This window comes from Antechinus flavipes, chromosome 3 (assembly GCF_016432865.1).
Source record: "Antechinus flavipes isolate AdamAnt ecotype Samford, QLD, Australia chromosome 3, AdamAnt_v2, whole genome shotgun sequence".
NCBI lineage: Eukaryota > Metazoa > Chordata > Mammalia > Dasyuromorphia > Dasyuridae > Antechinus > Antechinus flavipes.
The window spans coordinates 528,927,976-528,935,232 of record NC_067400.1 but is presented as its reverse complement, the minus strand read 5'-3'; the positions used below and the strand labels follow the sequence as shown (position 1 = coordinate 528,935,232).

At 34.9% G+C, this 7,257-nt stretch overlaps 1 pseudogene; it reads left to right on the top strand.

The window, feature by feature from the left end:
* Nucleotides 1-310: 310 nt before the first annotated feature.
* Nucleotides 311-3,482, top strand: LOC127557373 (DDB1- and CUL4-associated factor 13-like; annotated as a pseudogene).
* The last annotated feature ends 3,775 nt before the right edge of the window (nt 3,483-7,257 follow it).

The window sequence follows — 7,257 nt, the reverse complement described above, 5'->3', positions numbered from 1 at the left end:
AATAGATATTTTTAGATGTGTTTATACAGAATACTTAATATTGAAAGATACAAAATTTGAATAAAAAAAAAAAAACTTATTGTTTTCATTGAACTTCCAGTCTAGTAAAGTCACACAAAACTACAGAAGAACAATACATAAACTACCTTTTAGAACTCAATGAAAAGGTGTGTATATGAGTTTAGGTAAGATGAAATCAGGGCTGTGTGATGTCATTCCCATTTATAGAGCTCTCTAAATATACAGGGATTGTAGTCTTAACCTAGTAGTAAACTACCTAGAATAATTTTTGATTCCGATCTTTAAAGGGATGCGTAGGTTAAAGAGAACAAACAAAATCAGGTAAGTTAGATCCAAAGGATTAAATTTTTGATATTTAATGATAGAATTGAAGAAAGAAGAACATTACTGCTGAATTCTACACATTAAGTTCTTTTAAATTCCATTTTCCCACAGAGGAGATAAGCCTGTCTAGGGTATTCTTTCTTTTCTTGTCTTTTTATCCACTCAACTATGACTTTTCTCAGACTCTGTCCAAGACCCTTTTCTTCACTAGGAAGAGAATCAAAGCTATTCATTCCACTTTAATGAGTTGGGACAGATAAAATACAAATCTTCCAGTGAGATAGAGAATGATAAGGGTTTTACCATCTGCCCTGCCATTGGATTCTAAATTCCTCTTGGCTCTACTCCTGTTTCTGCCTCAATGATTTCTAGATGAGTGGGCACTGTCATCTAATTCTGTAATGTAATACATTGTAAAGATTCTGTGCAATATATCTTACAATTATACCCCTAGGTCTTCTGGACCTTTCAATTTGTTCTTTAGCTACTCTCTTTCATGTATGTTATTTCTTTCAATTAGGCTATGTGATCTCCTTAAGTAGGGATTTCGAATCTCTCTCTCCTCTCTCTCTCTCTCTCTCTCTCTCTCTCTCTCTCTCTCTCTCTCTCTCTCCCCTTTTCTTTCAAAATTTATATCTCTAGCAGTTAATTAGCATGTTATTAGCAATATCATTAGTGATTAATAAATTTTTCCCCTTATTATGATTGAACTGAGCAAAACATATCGTTACTCAACCTTGTTTCTACTTGTCTTCTACTTGTTGTCATCATCCCTGGAATATTCCCATTTTCGAACTCCAGTTCAATCCCTCACTTCCTTCAAGCACTACTTTCTGTGTGATATTCTTCATCTCTCCAAATCCTTTCCTCTCTTCCTTATATTTCTTCATTTTTTATGGTTCATGTGTATTCATGTATGTGTATGTGTATGTGTATATAATAATTGTTTTATGTATAAGTTTTTACTCTCATAATCACTTTTAGGGCAGAGACTGTTTCATATTTTGCCTTTGCTTTTGTAAGTTGCCAGAACACTGTCTATCCCTAGGAGCTTATTAATATTTATTGATTGATCAGTTAATTGAAGATATGTTCTCCCTTATTTAACTCAATGTTTTTTCCACTGGTCTAATTCCATATTGCTTCATTACAAATTTTAATTCAGTATTTCAAATTAATGGCATTCTGATTAATGAGCTTTTTACTAAGCCCTCAAAATAAGTCAACAAGTCATATAATTTAAATAAGAATTATGCCTTTAAATGATTAAAGAGTTAACATGACTTCTGTTTCATATTGTGCAAATAGAGAAAAAGAATGTGAATTCAAATTACACTTATAATTCTTACTGTAAAAGTAAAGGAAAAAAATGTGTATTCATTGGCCATCTCTCATAAGTCAAAGACCCCTCCTGGAGCTCTCTTAATTCTTAGATACTCTTAGAAAAGAAAAGGTATTCCTGAGAGAGAGAAATCAACTCTGATGGATTAGTATTTAATGAGAGAATGAATATTATAATGAAAGATGGGCTTATTCTAATCAGGGATTGATGGTCAGTTACTCTGATCACTCAGTCATGGACAAAAAGATTTATTTCTATCCAGTCCACCCAGGGTCAAGGCATTCTTGATAAAGGGGGTTCACCTCCATGCAGGTTTGTCTTATTAAAACATAATGAGGGTGGGAAGGTGATTGAAAGAGGGCTTCCAAAGGGCTTTACTCACGTGAGCAGAAGTAGCAGGGATGATTTGTGTGGAGGGTGGAAGTTGCCAGAGAGGTTGCTGGTATAGAGGGGGACTGAGCCTAGGTGAAAATGTTGAGCTGTGAGCTAGAGAACTATGTCCAAAAAACCAAGCTGAATCTGAAGACCATTCCAAGAAACTATGATCCTGCATTACATCCTTTTGAAGTTCCAAGGGAATATACAAGAGCTCTAAATGCTGTCAAACTGGAACGAGTATTTGCAAAACCATTCCTTGCTTCCCTGGATGGCCATTGAGATGGAGTAAATTGCATGATAAAACATCCAAATAACTTGTCTATGTGCTTTTTGGAGCCTGTGATGGAGAAGTTAGAATTTGGAACTTGACTAAATGAGAATGTGTCTGTACATTGCAAGCACATGAAGGTTTTTTACAAGGAATGTGTACCCAATTCTCTGGAACCTATTTCTTTATGACTGGTGATGACGAGACTGAACTAGTGAAAAATGGATGGACCAGAATGTGGAGAAGAAGAGGAAACTTTACATACGATATTAGGAAAGATAATGTTTACAGGAATCAATCACCATTGGAAAAAATATATTTTTGCTACATGTGGGTAGCAGGTGTACATCTGGGATGAATAAAGAACCAATCCTATTTGTTCAATGACTTGGGGCTTGACAGTATAAGCAGTGTTCAATTTAACCCAATTGAGATCAATATCTGGGGAAGTTGTGCTTCTGACAGAAATATAGTGCTATATGATATGAGGCAAGCAGCTCCTTTAAAAAAAGGTCATCTTGGATATGAGAACAAATACAATTTGTTGGAACCCAATGGAAGTTTTTATTTTCACTGCAGCAAATGAACATTATAACTTATATACATTTGATATGCATTCACTTAATGAACCTGTGAAGGTACATGTGAATTATGTATCTGCAGTCTTTGGTGTGAATTACTCACCTATGGGGAAAGAATTTGTGTCTGCTAGTTTTGACAAATCCATTTGAATCTTCCCTATAGACAAAATCATAACAGAGAAGTATATCATACAAAGAGAATGCAGCATATTGTTTTTGTGAAATGGACATCTGACAACAAATATATTTTAGGTGGATCTGATGAAATGAACATTCAACTCTGGAAAGCCAATGCTTCCGAAAAATTGGGTGTGCTTACATCATGAGAAAAAGCAGCCTTAAATTATAAATAGAAGTAGAAGGAGAAGTTTAAATACCATCCTCAGATAAGTTGTATAGCAAGACATCGTCATTTATCTAAGACCATCTATAGACAAATTAAGGAGCAGTGCATCATGAAAGAAGCTCATCAAAAGAAGTAAATGAATCATAAGAAACATAGCAAACCTGGATATCTATACCATTTGTGTCAGAGAAGAAGAAGCACATAGTGGCTGTTGTGAAATAATATATGAGAGTTCTACTGATTTCTTGAGAATTACATAATCTTGGAGCTGAAAGGGACTTTAACAATCATTGCATTTAGTGTCCTCATGTTATATACATGGGGAAACAGAGACTTGCAGAGAAATGAAGTGACTTGTCCAGATCATCCAGTGGTAGAACCAAGACCATAACCCAGTTCTTTGGAATCCCAGTCCACTGCTTTTTCTGCTATATGAAGGTGTCTTTTAGATTTTAAAAAAAAAAGAAAGAAAGAAAACATAATGACTTAGGATTTATGTAAACTAGAATCTCTTTACCTTTTGATCAAATCTAAGCCTTCCTGGCTGAATAAGTTTTGCCTAAGATTTCATATCATCATCTCTGCTCTTCAGAGAACTAAGCTTGACTTAATCTCCAAATATGGGAATAGGAAAGGAAAAAATCCTGGATTGCCCCAAATTTAAATATTGGTTATTTAATAATCATTTCTCTCCATTATAATCACTTTATTAAATGACTTTCCAATACAACTAGACAAAGACACTGGAATAATTTGCTTCTCTAGCTCATTTTACAGATCAGGAAACTGAGGCAAACAGTTAAGTGACTTACACAAGGTCACATAGCCAGTAAGTCTGGTACCAGATTTGAACTGATCCATGAAAAGCACTTCACCCACTGAGCCATCTAGCTGTCTTACTTAATTGTAATTTTCAACTATAAAACCAGGATAATAATAGCATCTATGTTCTAGGATTGCTGTGAAGATCATATGAGTTAACATATAAACAAACAAATTTCAAACTTTAAAACACTAGTTAAATGTAAAATTACTAGTAAAATTACTTTTAGTAATTCCCTTTCTCCTAGAATGATAATCACAGGTACAAGGATTATAGGGAAAATGAAGGTATGACTTCAGCACTCTAGCAAAAACATCTTTATTTAAGGACAGTTCTGAAAATTGCCTCACAAGGAACTTGTATCATTTGAAAAGGCAAAATTGAACAAATCTCTGAAGGACCTCTGATTGATTCCTAAGTCCCAAGTGACCTTACTTTGACTCCTAGGTCTCAAGTGACTATGACCTACAAGCTCACAGAGTAAAGGGCAAAAGGAGTGAAGTTTTCTTAAAGACCATTTAACTAATGGTTATGAAAGGTGTTGAGCTCTTAGAGAAGAGTACTGAAGCTAGGAAAAGTGCTAATGGACTTTTTTAGGCCCTGGGGGCAGGGTTTTCCTTTCAGCCACTTGGAGAAAGGGAAAAATAGCTTTATAACATCCCCTTTGGGGAAACAACAAAGACAACAAAATTAGTCTCCAGGAGACAATTTCTGCCCTCTGGAATATGTTCTTTTTCTAAATAGTAAGTTTTCAAAGTATCTTATTGACATATGATGGTATTTACACTGCTGTTATTCACTCAATACTATTAATGATAATAACCAATTTAACAGTGTTTGATAATATTACATTCTGATTCTACTTAAATCTAAGTAGATTTGTGCTGTGCAAACTGACCATATCAATTGGATCAAGGAGGGGTGAGAGATATTCAATAGCATATTTACTATTGCAAAGATAATTATAATATTCTTGGAACAGTGTGTCAATTGATGGCACCAATCAATTAAATTTAAGAAATTTTATTAGGTAACTAGTGCATGTAAGACTCTGTGTTAGGTGATGAGGAAGATGTAAATATACTTCTACACACATATGCACACATATGTATATACACATAAATGAATACATAAATACTCATATTTATGCATGTGTATTCCAATATAGATTGCATTGTCTTAAAAGTACCACAGAATCTACATACATAAAGACATAAATAGTATGTTTCGAAATAACTAAGTGACACAGTAGATGGAGCACTCATAGGAGAGTACCAAGCAGATAAACAAAAGGATCTGATGACTGATTGGATGTAAGGGATAAAACCCATCATTACATCATAGTGAAAGTAATATTACACTCATTTCATAGTTGTGCAAACTAAGTCTTAAGCGAGATAAAGAACTGTGTCTAGTATCACACAGCTAGTAGGTATCTAAGGAGAAATTCAAATCCAGATTTTCTATTCACAGAACAGAATTTCACTTCAATATAATGCTTTTTTTTTCTGGGGCATCCAGGTGGCACAATGGAGAGAGCATCAGCCCTGAAGTCAGGAGGACCTGAGTTCAAATCTGGTCTCAGATACTTAACACTTTCTAATTGTGTGACCCTGGGCAAGTCACTTAACTCCAATGACCTCAGATACCTTCAGAAGAAAAAGGAATGAGGAAACATAATTCCTTTCATCCATCCTGCTTTAGGAAGGTGATCAGATTCATTTTTGAACACATAGACTTGTTAGTGAGTGAGCCCTTCTGTGAATGATATATAGCAGTCAGTTGTAAGCAAAAGTGATGATAGTAACATAGATAAAAAAATGAAATAATCAATAAAGAAAATGAGTAGAGTGTGTTTAGCCATTGAATAAATATCACAATTAGAGTTCAGGGGGAAGAAAAATGAAAACTTCTTCATTTAAAAGGAGAGGAAAGTGAAACCCTGGGAGAGCATCTCTTACTAAATCAAATAGCTAATAAGGTGAATCCTAGTTTATTGTAGAGTCATCCAACTGCTCTGTTGACTCTCTCCCAAAATTTTCTATCCAGAAGAAAGAGAATAATCATAAGTGCCAAATACTGCAAAAAAAAAAAAAAATCAGAAGACTGAGAACTATAAAGAGGCCATTTGATTTAACAGTCGATATTATTGTTGATACTAATAGATTCAGTACAGTTGCAGGAACATAAACCATATTGAAGGTCCTGAGAAGTAACTTATTTGTGTAGTTCATGTAGACTATTTAATCTTTCTAATATTTTGTCAGGGCTACAGAGGAAAGTTCAGGACTTCAGTATGAGAAGATAATATTAAACAAAATATTTTATTTTTTTTTATATAGGAAAAACCTGAGTTTTAAGTTTTTAGGTCCAGAAAAGACAGCTCTCTGATTTGGTTAAGAGAATTAACATTCCTTCATATTTTCCTCTAGGATCTTTCTGTGATGAACATGTATTTTAAAATCAGCCGGTGTCAGGAATTCAGGTTAAGGGAAAATCCTCAATCTTTATTCTTTGCAGAGGTGAAGGGGGATGGCGATAGGAAGTGAGAGCAGTTGCGACACGAACTCAACCAGCAGCCTCTCTGCCTCTCTCTCTCCACTCACCAAAATCGTCTCTATGTCATTTCCTGTGGTGTTTTCTTCTTTAAAATAATATATAATGGTTCTCTGTGGGAGTAGATTTCTTGGGAAGGTTTCTGGAGGCAGCCTTAGTTTCAGTTCAAATCAATGATCACTCAGAATATAGCCAGCTGATAAAATCCAAATGTTTATTTTCTCCTTCCGTGATTCCAAGAGCTCTTGCAGCTTGTTCTTTGCTTTTGCCTCTGCCTCAATTCTGACTTGTGGCTTTCAATCTTCCGAAATGACTTTTGGCTCTAGCTCAACTCCCACTCATGGTTTCTTCTGAACTGACCCTGATTGACTCACTGAAGCTCTTTTCATGCTCGGTGTAAAAGGTTGATTCCTCCTCCGAGAGAGTGGGATTGTAGATTTCTGAATTGTGAATCTTGTGATACTGAATACTGACTTGTGAATCTCCCAGAAGTGTGAACTCCAATGAGTACTTAAATACATTAGTGAGCTAGAGAATTTGCTAAGTACCATGCTAAATTAGGCAACTGACTTATCATTTTGTAAGGATTCTAACAATTTCCTATACAACACATCAAAA